Below are 15,596 nucleotides of genomic sequence, written 5' to 3'. Positions count from 1 at the left end.
CACACACACACACACACACACACACACACACACACACACACACAGGTACAAAGGCCCATGTAGAAATCCGACAATCTCATTTCACCTATGTGCACGATCAAGCCAAATGTAATGAAACCAATCTAGTTTAGTTTTGTGGCCAAGGATGTTTCTGCCACAAAGGTGAAGTCTGTAAAGAAAATGTGTCTCAGTGCAAGACTGCGCCCTGTATCCCATATCCTTTCGAGTTTCAGATTCTAGGTCTCTTTATAGGCCTTGAGATACTTTACAACCCTGTTAATTTTTGGTAACTGCTAGATATGTAAATTTCACCTTGCTTGCATTGATTTTCTCTTCCTCTCCCAGCAGAGCTATTTTGTTTGATTTTTAATTCGTCTCAACATTTCTCTACTCTAAAATTTCTGCTGTCTGAATCAGTAAAAGCGTCTGCCTGAGTCCTTTATATGATAAGTAAAATCAAATCTTTAACATGTGTTCATTTTTTATACCACCATGAAAGTTACAACTTTATCTTTTCCCAAAATTATCATTTTGTAGTAGGAAATGTAAAATAAAGAGCAATGACAAAAGAATTAAAAATTATGAACATGTTAACTGTATTATAGAACCATGATCACAACTGGTCATAAAATCTATAGCACAGAGTTCCTGGTGAGATCTGTTTCTTCCCTCCTTTACCTGACTGTGAATACAAAGTTGCACCTAGAGCAATCCCTCAATTCAGGGGGTGGAAGTAAATCTCTGCATGTAGAATAAATGCCTATGTTTACTGTAATGTCACTTTATTTTTTAAAATAAGCCTATCAAATTTTAAAAATTTGTTACATTAGTTTTCTTGGCTTTCTATATTCAGCCCTTCTGGAAATTCAGAGACACCCACCATTGGCCCCTGCAATCCACCAGGCAGGGTTCCAGCCTGCATTGTCTACACAGAGCAGTTGAGGATAAGCCCCTTCTCTAGTCTTATACAAAGCCAGAGACCAAACCAATCCTGCTGGGGTTTGATTCCTTAACTCTGTGATTTCCCACCTGAGATTTGGACCACATAACAGTGCTTGAGGAGCTTCCTCAAGGCATCCCCAGCTGCATTGCCAACATAAAACAAGAGCCTTCCATCGTGGGTCGTTTCGCTTTATTCTCCGTGGCTTCTCTTTCCATTTATGGAACATTATCTTGAAAAATTGATGTTTCTTTAAAGGCCACATTCATACTGCAAAATGTGCGGTAGAGCAAGTTTGGTGAGGCCAACCTTGGCTAGCCTTCTTGTGCACTGTAGTAACAGCCCACCCTTTTCCTGATTCTGGTCTTTGTTTCTAATTTGTATACTCCATTTCAACAATAGGGCAACTCTAGCTGAGCTAGGACTAAAATTAAAACAAGAATATTATCAGACTCAAAAAATGCTGGGGAAGGAAAGGAGGGAAGGAGAGAATGATAAAAGGGAGGGTGTCCAGGAGAGGGGCATCACATTTTCTAAATTCAAGTGTGAGTTATTCCCAGGGAAAAGTCCTGTGATAAATTGACATATAGAACTGCTAGAATCTGAATCACCTTCTAAGTGGATCCTTCATAAAGCAGCAGTAGGTTAAAGAGAACACCCATGGTCATTCCTCTGTCTAGCCTTGGAGGGACACTTAAACAACACAGGAAAATGCAAAGCAGGGCTGGAGAGCTGATGGACAGTCAGTATAAAAAGAGGCAGCGAGGCTCCTGAGGGGATGCTCCTTCCTCAGACACAAAGGAGCAGGAAGTTAGTGAAGGAAGTCACCAGCCCAGTGAACTGACTCTTTATGCTCAGATTCTGCTGTGGGAAGGCACAAGGGTAGAGCATTGCTCACACCTACAGGCAAGTGCTTATAGACAGCTTCTGTCTCCTGGCAAGGATGCTGTGTTTAGTCTCTAAGCAGGAACTCACCTGTCTTTTCGATTTGTGATTTTTATTAGGTTGATGGCCCTGTTGGAGGGTTTTAGAACAGCTTTATAATTATCAAGAACAGACTTCGGCTTCTTATTTAAAAATAAAGTTAATGGCATGCTAAAAGTCATGGAGAAATTTGAAAGTGGTGTTTAAAATAGAAATTTAGACTACTGACTTGAAACCCCATGCTCTGACCACCAGACCGCACGCCCGCCCAGGGACCCTTACAATTTCAGCTGAGTTCTTCTTTGTAATTAGATGCAATGATTAGAATGTCTTTTGCATTACTCTGCAGTTTTCTTTTAAGTTAGGGTTGTGTAAGCCACATAGGGCACTGTCCTTTACAAAACTAAACAAGAGATTTTTAGTTTTGCAATACAATCTCCTGATATTTGTTTATAGGTTTCACACATCAAAAAACAATGAAATCTGTAATTTTTCAAATTACAATCTTCTCATTCTCTAAGTTATGTGCCTATGAGAATTTGCAAATCTTTTGAAGAGAATGTAATTTTTATGCTTTACAAAATGCAGGCTTTCATATTTGGGACAATTACAAATCAAGGCCTTTTCCCCATAATAATCAGTTTCTCAGAGTTGTGGGTTTTCCTCATTTGAAAATAAGTTAATGGGAATTTAAAACATAATTCATCTAGCTATTAAATCTTTGAATCCTTAAAATTAGAAACCATTTTGTATTCTTGACTGCCAACAAGCAATGACAGAAAATATTTTGTATTATAGGACATTGTAATTTGAGTTTTTGATTGGGGAACTAAACAGCTCAATCAGTTTGATTTAAAGTACAAAAGAAACATCATACTTCTTAAAGGCAACATATTGTTTTACATTTTTTCCATTAATGGTATATAATGTTTGACTTAAATATTGAGTTTATTTCAACCAAGTATCAAGAAGAGTCAGTGTTGAAACATCTAAATCTTCCATTGCTACAGATGGCTTTCAAAGGGATTTGAATGGGTACTCACTGCTGCCAAACAATGATTGTCTTTTTATAGTTCTAAACATCAGTTTTTAATTTGGAGACTGATTTATAGGGAAGCTAATCTCACATAATCATTTATTTTAAGATGACATATAAAATATCATACCCGATAGATACTACGTATATTCAGTAGTTTTGCATAGAGATGTGTATGTTATTGGTGTTATCTAATTTAGAAACCACATCCTCAGTCCTGGAGTATGGATGGTTGTTTGTCTGTTCTCCATTCATACTTCCTTGAGAGATAAAATTGTGGTCATGTGCATCTCTCAGACCCACCTGGGGTACTGTGTACCAGGGAGAGTATGATTTAGGGAAGAAGTGGAAGGTGTATGAGACTTGTTAGCAACCATATACATGTGGACTTTTAGAAATCCACTATTGCTTTATGTCTTTTTGGCTGAGTGCTATAAAATTTTGGTGAAGATACAGTTTTCTAGAGGGGGTGGGTGGAGCCAAGAACAAAATCTCCTTATGAAGAGCTGGGAGAGGGGCTAGTTTTCCACCTTAGCCCTCAAGCAGGGCTTGGGAGTCTGGGGTGGGGGAGCTGGGGGGTGGGGCACCAGTGAGGGATGAGGAGGTTGGGAAGGCGGTGTCTCCTCTTAACCACTAGACTGCCATTTCTAGAACAACAAAGCATGAACATATGACTATTAGTTCCCTTGACACTTTGTAAGCCAAGTCCTCAAGTTAGCATACAGGTCAGTGAATTAGGGTTAGGGGAAACCATGTAAAGATAGTTGAGAGAATGGAGCCAGGCCGGTGACTGGGGATTCTCCAGGATAAATGGCTGTCCATCGGTGACTATTTGGGTAGTCTAAACTTTTCCAAAACAGACATAAGTCAGGCAAAGATGTTTACTTCACAAAGCTTCTCTGAAATTGATGGGTGGCATATGGCAGTTGAGCGTCCCTTTGAGGACAGACTTTGAAGGGCAGAGTGGATGGGAGAGGCAAAACACAGATGTATCCAGATGGAATCAAATTGGCCACACACAGTAGTCGTTTTTGAAGATAGGCACCCAGGGCTCATTATACAACCGTTTCTGGTTTTGCACTTGAGATTTTTTTTCTTAACAGAAAGTCAAAAATACTGTCCCAGGTAAGAACTCAGTACATTGAGTATCTGTATTGCCTAATGTATATAATCTGGTTAGGAAACCTTCTTGTAAGTGGTATTTTATTTTTTTTCTTTAAAGGAGAAAATTGTACATATGACAAAAATATTACTTTTAACATCTTGAAATGACTTCTGATGGAACTTGGCCCTGGTCCAGTATCACTGTTAGCAGGGTTTTTTTGTTTGTTTTTTTGTTTTTGTTTTTTGTTTTGATTGGAGTCTATGAATACCCTTTATATATGGAAGCAACCTTTCCCTCACAGGAGGATCAAGGAAGTCAAAGAAAGTAATAGGAAAACTGGCCAGATACCTGCTGGCGCAGTCTTCACCCTACAGGATTGCCAGTTTATAAGGTCTGTATGACTGGCTGATTGATTGCATCACGTTGATCTTAGATTCTGAGATCCCTTTAGGGATTTTTACGTTTCCGGAAGTCTACTTGCTTACTTTGGGACACACCTGTCTTTGCTCTTCAGAGCTTTTCTTTTTTCAGATCCTCTTCAGCTCAACGTTCTGTGACTTCATACCTAAATATTAGCCTAACATTTTAAGTAACTGATGTGAATGGAGTGAGTTGGAATTCTCAAATGTTTGTCAGAGGCCCCCATAACTGAAGGGATGCCTTCAAATGAGAGGAAGGAGCAGTGACTTCTCTACCCAATCCCACATGTTCTCGTTCAGAGAGCAGCTTCAGACTGATTTAGGAACATTTCCCATGAAAGCCTTTTCATAAAAAGACAATTTTACATGCAGGGAAAATGGCAGGAATTATCTCTCTTCAAATACTTTTCCGCCCAATGGGCTCTGCGACATAATAGACCCCGATACCTTACTTTGCAGTTACAGACACCCATTACCCACCTGCATTCCTCGCCAGCCTGATGTGAGAATGAAGGAATTTAACTTATAATCCTGTTAGTCTGAAATTTTTGAAAACCACTGTTTTTATTGAATTAAGGTATAAAAAAAGTCACCAATACCTAGATGAAGAATAACTTTAAAGATAAGGTCAAAATTAAATTAGCTCCTTACTTAAAATTACACTTTAACCCTAGAATTCATGCAGCATAATTTACAGTTTGCTGCTGACGCCACCAACCTGAATTCTGTCTGCTTACAGAAAGAGGGGGGTTCAGATTCAAACACTGTAGGAAGAGGAAATCTAATTTTGACCTTGAGTCAAATAGATGCCAAAGTGAATTTTTGGTTTTCTTTTGCCGTATAAGCTGTAACTGCAAATACAGTTTCCTTCTTCTGAAACAACGATTCCACCCTGAAATTTTCAAACAAAAATAGTTTGCAGAAACGTTGGCAAAAGCTTCTTCAAAAGGAAGCGTGGATTAAAGGAACAGGGACAGAGCTTGGGAGGGTTTCATAGAGCATTCTATATTTTCAATATTTTTTCACAGAAAATGCTTTTTTTAAAAGTATTTCTTCAGTAAACTTTAAAAGTAGATTAGTAACTTAGACTTAATTTTTCAATAAGATAAAAAATAGCGTTGCGTGTAAGTTTAAGAGAAAAAACCACAATGATATGAGAAACCTTTCCGTGCCATGTTAAATAGAAACAAAATTGTCATCAGTCAATGACAAAAACTAAAATTTATACCTCCAATAAAATTAATAAAAATAGCCTAGTGGTGGAAAGTCAAATTTCCAAAAGTTTCCTGGTTGTTTTTTAACCAAAGTACCCGATTGCATAACTTGGTGTTTAGTGATGATAAATTATGTCATCTCTAGCCTTTCCAGTGTTTAGCATGTCCAGAGGTTAGGCTGAACACCTTGACAAGCAGAGAGTTTAACTGACTATTCACCTTTGTCCCAATATTGGCTCCTAGCCAACCCCGGACACAGGGAGTTGGGCTTTTACCAAGTCTGTGTCCTGTCCCCTAACCACAAGGCCAGCTGCAGGTAGATCCGCCTCCACTGTTCCTCGTGGTACAGAAGGCTCCAGCTTTGCCCGGATCTTCTCATTGCTTCTCAAAAGATAGGTTTTGTGTGCTACTATCTTTTCAAGGAATCCTCCCACTCAAAGGCTTCCAAGCCCACTGATTATTAAACATGCTTTCCATTGTAAACACATGACCAAACATAGCAGCACAAGGGGATCTATTAGCATAGTTTTGAAAAGTTTTTTTTTTTTTTAATCTTCCCTTTGTTGTGCATATCCAGTTTGGAATTGGCAGCTACAATCCTAAGAACAGGGGATGCATGGTTCAGGCAAAGTACTCAGTCACTGAGTTGAGGCGGCTTGATTGTGGACAAGTGGTCATTCTGCTGTTCAGAGGAAAGTTCTAAGGCTCTTAGTATATTATTGTATGGTTAAATACAATGAAAATAAGGGGCTTGAAAAAATCCTAAGAAAGCATGGAGTCTTCTCAAGGATGGCTTTTATGTCAGGAGAGGCTTAAAGCATAGATTTGAAGCTAATGTTATTTCCTGAAGCCAAAAAGCGGTCCTGCCAAATGGAAACTGCATACCAAGGCCTTCAGAAAATACAAATAAATATGACCTCCAGAATCGTTGAAATGATGTAACCACTGTGGATCCTTACAAAGGTGGTGAATCATATAGTAAGATCCAGCATTGCTATTTGCATTTGAGGGTGTGGAAAGGAATAACTAGTCTATGGGCCCATTTCAGGCAGAGGCTGTGAGATAAAGTTTGAGTGATTACAGTGTTTACATTATAAAAGCTTCAGCGAATTAGAGCCTTGATTTGGAAAGAACAGAACTAGAAGGTGCCCTCATAGATTTTTAAGTGAAATGAACATTTCCTCATGTGATGTATGTGGGAGAAAAAAATAGTATTAGGGCAAGTTAGAAACCTTAACTGATAGGTCTTCCCCCTCTGGTCATGAAGGAGGGGCAGGGTTGCCTTGTTAGATCCCGAAACTATATAAGACGCAGGGCTCAAATCATCTGTTGGCACTGATTATAGAATTCAAATACTGAAGTTTAGCTCTGCTCCTCCCACCTGAGAGTACAGTTCATAGAATCTTAACCCATTAAACCATAAGAGCTTAGCGTCCACCTCACCCCCATATTGTTAATAACGAAGGAACTGAACTGCAGAAAGGCATGTCCCATGGTGCATGCTTGGTGAAAGGCTGGGACAGAGATGGCCCAGTCTGAAGTCCCTTCCATATACAACTTTGGGCCAACCAGGGGCATCCCTAGATAACTCATAGTCCAAAAGCAAGTTACTCACAGCTGTGACTGTCTTCTTACAGGGACAGTAAGACTTAAACAGAACCAGACAATTCTGTAGCCATTCTCAGTGACTATATCTGCTGTTTCTATGACACAGATTGAAGAAACAGCCAGTAAATAGTCTTATAACACAAAGTGCCCTGTGGTCAGAGCAATGGGATGTTGGTCCTCGTGGGGAAGCACTGTTGTCAGTCTACATCCCTACTTATGAATTTAACAGTTCAAAGGCGTTGTGCTCTCTTCACATTATGAAGTTTCACAATCTTCCATGGGCTTTTCCAGTATTTCTAGCACACAAGGAGGAAATTTTAGTTCTCAGTTATATCCGTATATTTACAACATCTGTACAAGCATCAAAAAGTACATCAGGATGGCCTTTCCTGACGGAGCACCCTTGCTTCATTCACTGTATGGAGAAGTAACTCACACAGTGTCACATGATTATAATGATGAAGATATGTGGTTATTTGACTTTCCTGAGGCCAAGGAAAGCTGAACTGCAAGCCAAATGCTGAACCTTGGCTGAACACCAAACTCAAGGTAAAATTTCTCTGTGTCCTTAATTCGGAGTTTAGAAGGACATTTCCAGGAGCAAAATTTGTGTTTTTTAAAACATACGTTCTCTATTCTCCTTTATTCATTTTCTGGAAAAATAAGAAGAAAAAAAAAAGTGTCCTTTTAATCAGAAATTAGCAAATTCCTGTAAGATCCACAAGATGGCGCTAGGAAGTGGCATTTAGAAAAGAATTTTAAAAGCTGCTAGGAATAAATTTGGACAGGGTCACATAAGTATCAGGTGACAACTGCCTACCGATGATGCATGATTTTAAATGGCATTGGTGAAGCAGGTGAGTTTTTATAAATAGGCATATCTTTACACTCCATGCAACTTTTAAATATCTGAGTCATTATACTTCGCTTAATTTTAGTTTTGGCCTCATGATTTAAAGACTATTTTGTGAGAAAACGAAGAACTGAATTTGAATGTTGGCAAGGCTAGATCATAAAGGGACAACTACTGGACTGAAGCAGACAAGTTTCTCATTTACATTATCTTCCTGAATCTCAGCATCTGGTCATCCTCCGTCTATTGTAGGAGTTCTCATGCCCCTGGGGGTATTAACTGATGTCTTAGGATAGTTTTTCATTGTTGCACGCAGCTGGGAGACTGAAGGAGCTGCCGCTTAGTGGGTAGTAAGCGAGAAGCTGCTGACATTGATAAGGAACTATCCCATAGCGGTGTTTTAATAAAACAAGATTAGGGGCTGGAGAGATGGCTCATTATTTAAGAACACTTGTTCTTGCAGAGGCCCTCGTTCAATTCCCAGAACCCACAGGGTGGCTCACAACCGACAGAAACTTTCAGCTCCAGGAGCTCCAACACCTTCTTCTGACCTCCCCGGGAGGAACATATACATGTTATAGAGATATACATTCAGGGAAACACTCACACACATAACAAATTTTTAAAAAGCAAAGACAAGGCTGAGGGATGCCACACATTCACTTACTGCTTTGTTGGTTCATTTATTCATCCACATATTCTCTTATGCTTGCATTATCTTCTCTTTAGTCTACTAATTTATCATTTGCCCGTGCAACCAGTTTGCAGTGTCACCATGACTCCAGACACTCACTAAGAGCAAGATAAAAATTGCCTCATTTTTACTCAGTCTGACAGGAGAAATGGTCCGTTATGAAATGATGTAGTAACAGGGTGTGATCGGTCCTCATTCCTAAGTGTAAGACATTCTGAGAACAGGAAAGCCCTAGAAGAAATCACAGTGGAGAGTGTAGAACTTCGGAAGACCTTAGGCTGGGGATTGCACATGGGGTAGGAGTGAAGCCATAGACTGAAATTTTGAGCAGACAACAGAAGGGGTGCACAGTCATCAAAGGTATTTGGTGAGTATTTGGTGCTGTTAAGATATGAAGTCCACGAGAAGAGATGGAAAAACCATGGTGTACTCCTAGTCTTGTGTCACCTTGACATGAGATTGAGTCATCTTAGAGCAGTGTTTCTCAACCTATGGAGCCAATGCCTTCAGGATGGGGTGTGTGTGTTAAAGACTTTCTCATATTACCTGCATATCAGATACTCACATTATGATTCATAACCGTAGCAAAATTACAATTATGGAGTAGGGACAAAATAATCTAATTGTTGAGGGTGACCACAGCACGAGGGGCTGTGTTAAAGGGTTGCAGCATTAGGGAAGTTGAAAACAACTGTCTTAAAGGAAAGAACCTCAATTGAGAAAATGATTCCACATGTTTATAGGGAAACCTGTGGAACATTTTCTTACTGGGTGATTGGTGGGGGAAAGGTCCAGTGCATTGTGGGTGGTGCCATCCCTGGGCTGGTGGTCCTGGATTCTGTAAGAAAGCAAGCTGAGCAAGCCAGGAGGAGCAAGCCAGTAAGCAGCACCCCTCCATGGCCTCTGCATCAGCTCCTGCCTCTGGGTTCTTGCCCTGTTTGAGTTCCTGTCCTGAGTTCCTTTGATAATGAACAGTGAAATGTAAGTGTAATCCATATAAACCCTTTCCTCCCCAAGTTGCCTTTGGTCATGGTGTTTGTCACAACAGTAGTCACCCTAACTAGGACACATGGAAACTCTGAAAAGAATACTCCAGGGCTACTAGGGAAAGGACCGTGGACTTCATCTCCTAGGCATTTTGACTTTAAAATAAGAAAGTAAGTTGATACACACAACAATTTACTTCTTTAGCTCTGGCTTCTTAAATTGAAAATGTTGGAGGAATTCACGTCCAATGCTACTTTCCATTTTAAATTGCTTTGTAGTAAGTTAATCTATCGGGGAAACATAATATATTAGATTTCTATTACAATTAGTAGTAAAAATATGTCTGTGAAGGAATTCCTTTTGTTATTGAGGCAGGATGTTGCTCTATCCCCCTGGCTGGGAAGATTAACCAGACTGCTCTTGAATTTGTAGTAAGTAATCCTCCTGCCTCTGCCTTAGTAGTGCTGGAGTTACATGTGTACACCATCCATCACACCTGTCCGAAATAGCTTTGCATTTACAAAAACTGTATTGTTGTGGTATTTACTTTCATTACAATGTCAGGAGCTGGGGAGATGGCTCCACAGGTAACCTACTGACCCCATGACCGTAAGGACTGGAGTTCAGACCCTCAGAATCCATATAAAAGCCAGGTGGGCAATGGCGGTGAGCCTGTAATCCCTGCAACGGGGACAAGACATGGAATCCCCAGCGTGACCTGGCTAGCCAGATTAGCCAGAATGGGAACCTAGGGACAAGCTAGGAACCTGGCCCCAATATGTGAGTAGAGAGCAGCTGAGGATGACCCTGGTGTTAGCCTTAGGCCTTCACAAGCACATGTGCACGAGCACCCTTCCCATGTGGGCCAGCAAGCGTGCAAACACAAACATACACACTATACATATCCTATGTAGAGATAAATAAGTAATATCACACATGCTTATTAAAGTGATGGTGTTTGTTCTAAGCCTGGGCATTCTTGAGAGAGTAAGTTACTCTGTGGAATGCAGTCTTCCAATTGGTTTATTGCTGAATATGTAAGTAATTAACTGAGGTCGTCTCCCCCCAACCCCATATAAATTCCATTTTTAAACATTTTATTATTTGTTTAATGTGTATGGGTGTTTGGCCTGCATGTATGTTTGTGTACCATGTGAATGCCTGGTGCCCTCAGAGAGCAGAAAAGGCCATCAGATCCCTTGGAACTTGAGTTGCAACAGTTGTGAGCTGCTGTGTGGGTACTAGGCATTGAACCTGGGTCCTTTTAGAAGAAAAGCCAGTACTTTTAATCACTGAGCCAAACCCCCTCTCTTTTCTTTTCTTTTTAAATTCAAGACAGGGTTTCTCTATGTAGCCCTGCCTGTCCTTGAACTCTCTCTGTAGACCAGGCAGGCCTAACTCAGAAATCTGCCTGCCTCTGCCTCCCGAGTGCTGGGATTAAAGGTGTGCGCCACCACGCCCGGCTTCTGAAAAACTTCTTAAAGTATCTTTTTCTCAACCTTCTTTACTTCTTATACTTTTAGCAATATTGTAGACAATTTAAGCTAAATAATTTAAATATGTTCCATAATTTCAATAATTACTTCACAAGTATTCTTATTTTAGAGAAATAAGTCATATCTCCTATTAATAAATAAGTAAGACCTGATGAATAATTTTAAATTTTAATAAAGTCAGTAGCAATCAGATGTTTGATATATTTGTTTTTGACTTAAAAATTTATTATCAGTAGATATTTTTAGTAGGTATGTTTTATGTTTTTTTAAATTTAAACTAGGTTTTCAAATGTGGATGGTTGAAACCACTGCTAAGAGCAGTTCTGTGACATTCAGAGTTTATGATCATAGCTTGAATGCTGTAACTTGTGATAAAAAAAAATGGGTTGAGCACAGAAAACAAACACTGGTCATATCTAAAACCAATACAAACCCCAAATCACCCATAAGGAGCACTGCCCTCCTATTGTTCAAAATAGAGGAATAAAAATACCAGTGTTAAACGTGACAGAAGTGCTTGGCAGTGCAGGGCAGGGCTGCTACAGTCTGCCCAATAGTTAATGACACGGCGACCACATGCCTCTCCTCCTGGCTGCTGTCTGAGCTACAATTGTCGGCTCTGTTTGATTGCACACTCTTGACTCCTTCCTCCTCCTTCCCAAACTTTCGTCCTTCTGAGTTCTCAACCACTTTTCTTTGTGTATTAATTAAAATCTTCGATAGATCATTCTAGACTTAAAAGTCTGATTGTATTTATTTTCCGTTCTATCAACTATTAAAAAAATCTTTCAATAGCTTATAAAGTTCTGTTCCACAGTGCTTGCATTCTGAGATTACACCCTGGCTCCCCTTTCGAACTACAGACTAATCTTCAAAAGTAAGACTGACGCTGTTATGAAAGGGGTCTCAAGCCTGAGAAAGGTGGTTGAATTGATTATTGGTTTTAAAAGACACCTTGGAGCTTAGGAAGGGGCCTTGGAAAAGCAGAAATACAACAGTGTTAACCTGCAATGTCCCCTTAGAACCTGATTCTCTCTTTAGTGCATCCTTCGAGGTGAGACATTATCTCACAGAGGTCTGAGGAAATGCCAGATGAACTCAACAGACCCCTTTTGCCCCAAATGCTGAGGAATTTTTCTTTTATAATTTATTTATTTTTATTTTATGTGCCTTGGTGTTTTGCCTGCATGTGTCTGTGTGAGGACGTCAGAGTCCCTGAAACTAGAGTTACAGACAGTTGTGAGCTGCCATGTGCCAGGAATTGAATCTCGTTCCTCTGCAAGAGTAGCCAGTGCTCTTAACCCCTCCTCCAGCCCCCAAATCTCAGGTCTGTTTTCTTTTTAATTTGTTTGTTTTTTGGGGTGGGTGTGTGTATGTGTGTGTGTGTGTGTGTGTGTGTGTGTGTGTGTGTGTGTGTGTTGAGACAGGGTTTCTCTTGTAGTCCTGGTTGAACTGGTATTTTTCTCTGTAGACCAGGGTGGCCTTGAACTCACAGAGATCTGCCTGCCTCTGTCTCCTGAATGCTTGAGTAAAGGAAGGCTTCAATCAAATGTTTTCCACAAGTTGGTTCCCATGTCCTAGGCCTGTAAGTCGGATCTTGAGGGGAGGCTGAGACAGAAGGAAATTGAGTTCAAGGTTAACCTGGGCTACCTAGTCTCAAAGTCTCCAACCAGAAGAAAAACGTCCTCCATGACTTAGACTTTCAAGAGCTTTCCCTGGCCCCAGGAAAGGATGAGGAAAACTATAAACGAAAAACACATCTGATCCACTTCTTCCTAAAGCACACTGAGAAAATATAAATTCCCTCAGCCACTGAGCTGTACCGTAAAGGACAAACCAGCAGGAAAACCATTAAGCTTCCTATCTGAATGTCTTGCAGCCAGAGCTTGGAAATCTGCCCAAGAGCAACTGAGCCAGTGCTCTCCAGAAAGCATTTCTTTCCCAACACAGGACGCCTCTGGCCACTTATTGGGATAAGGAGGCAGAAAACACTAGACCCTCACTTCTGTCTCTGTTCCTGAGTCTCACGTCGACAGGCCTTTACCTTCTTGCAGACAATAGAGTTGCCGTTCATTTGCATACACGCAGAGGCATTAAATGATCCTTGAATAAATGTGACTCAGTGACAGAGGAGCCTGCCAGCACAGAGGTGACCCAGCTACTGCTGGGCTGCTCCCAGTCACAGTAGCACTCAGCCCTCACTGCTGGGACTTGAAAGGAAGTTCTCACTGATAAAACCTTGCAAGGAAACAGCCATTTCTGTCACTTAGGGGTCAGTGCGTCTATGCACTGACAGTTTTCTGAATATAGTGATACATTCTGGGATTGTAACAGCTTTGGAAATAATCTAGTTGGTTAAGTTAACTTACCAGAAGTTCCAAGTGTTTTCTTCACTCGATCTAACAGCAGCGAAGGCGCAGCTCTGCAGAGAGAGAGAGATGATACCTTTATTTTATTTCTAGGTTCTAAGACAGGGGGATGAAACATTGGGAAACAGAGAAAGGCAAGGAATGAGTGAAGGTAGATTCACTGGGGCACATTCAGTGAGTTACGTGTGACGTGTTGGCCCTTGGTGAATCAGCTGCTTAAGTGATTCCAGTTTCAGCCAATAATTACACCGACATTCTGCAATGCCAGTCCACGTAACAAGAGATCAGCTGACCAAAAATCCCTATTATGTTAAACAAAACAAAACAAAACAAAACAAAAAATAAACCAAAACTACATGTCTAGAATAGGGTGAAAGAAGTAGTTCTTTCTGGACAGTGTACAGGGGTTCTCTCATTCTGTTACCAGGACTGAAGTGATTAAAAACAACTTAACTAATCAAGACACGAATATTATAGGTGATGGGCATATTTCTGTCATCAAGTGTAACATTATTCGGACATCAGTATTTGTTTAATACTTTATTTTGTCCTGCGTGATTGTGAGTGCCGGGAGGAGTCTAGAAAGGGGCACTGGAGCCCTTGGAACGGAGGTACAGGCAGTGTGAGCCACCCGTTGTTGGTGCTGGGAACTGAGCTCCAGTCCCCTGCAAGAGCAGCAACTAGTCTTAATTACTACATCATTTCTCCAGCCTGTTACCCTCTGCTGCCCTCCACTGGCACCACACATGGGGGTGGCATACATACTTATATGCAGGCAAACACGCACACTCTAAAACAAAAGTAAACCCTATTAAAAAATGAGGTCAAATTTATTTGCTGTTTAGTTAGTGACTAATAGGATACACACTCCATAGCATTACAGGATGCTAATAGTTTAAAATTCACTGGAGAAACACTTTTGCTCAATATCTTAGAACAGTAAGTAAGTAAGAGAAAGAAAGGAAGTCTCCCATTCCATGAAGAGGCAAGAAGTCAGAATGAGCTATGAATTAACGCAAACAGACAAACAAGGAAGTGAGAGTTCTCGGGAAAGACAACCCTAGGACCTGAATTTTCACCTTGCAGAGGGAAATTGTTCACATGTTTTCCCCCAACTCTGCCAGTGATAGTCAGTTAGAAAAGAGATGTGTGAGGGCAGTGGGCGGTGGGCAGAGTCATTGTTAGGACTGAGGCTAGCCCATGAGAAGATGTGTGAGGGCTTGTCTTGACTAAACTAGTTGATGCTGGAAGACCCATCTTAACCGCAGTTGGAACCCCTCCCTCAGCAGGAGATCCAAGACTACATAAATTCCATAAGAAAGCTCAGCCCTGGCAGGCATGCATCACCCCACAGCTCTCCCCCTACCTGGATGTCCTGTGGCTGGATCACCCCAGCCCTGCTGCTGTGACTTTCCTCCAGTTAGGAGTCAAATAACACCCCTCCCCCTTCTCTTAATACACCTTTGTCAGGGTATTTTATCACAGCAACAGAAAGGAGACTAAGACATACCATCAGTTAAATTGTTCTGTAAAATATTTCAAAATTCCTAAGCATAGCAGGAAACTCAATAACCCTATTCCCCTGACTTGGGTAGATCCATGAGCCACAGTTGAGGATGTCTCCCCTTTATCCTCTTCGGCTCACACGGGCCAGGAAAGGCTCCTAGGGTCTAAACTCCACCCATCTTTAAAGTGGAAAAGGCAGAGTGACACACCCTCCACCTCATAATCTAACAGAAGCAGTGGGAGTAAAGGGCCGGTGATGGAAGGCTCGGGCGTCTCACCTGCCCTTTGTCTCAGGACTGGTTTCTTTCTGGACAGGAGTCATAAGCCGGAGCCCCAGTGGCCAGTAGGTAGACTCAGCAATAGAAGCAAAGACTCAAGAAGTATGAAATATCCTCCCAAAGATGCTGCAATGGAAAATCAAGAAGTATGAAATATCCTCCCAAAG

The sequence above is a fragment of the Mus pahari genome, chromosome 5 (genome assembly GCF_900095145.1).
Source record: "Mus pahari chromosome 5, PAHARI_EIJ_v1.1, whole genome shotgun sequence".
NCBI lineage: Eukaryota > Metazoa > Chordata > Mammalia > Rodentia > Muridae > Mus > Mus pahari.
Note: the sequence above shows the minus strand (reverse complement) of the source record.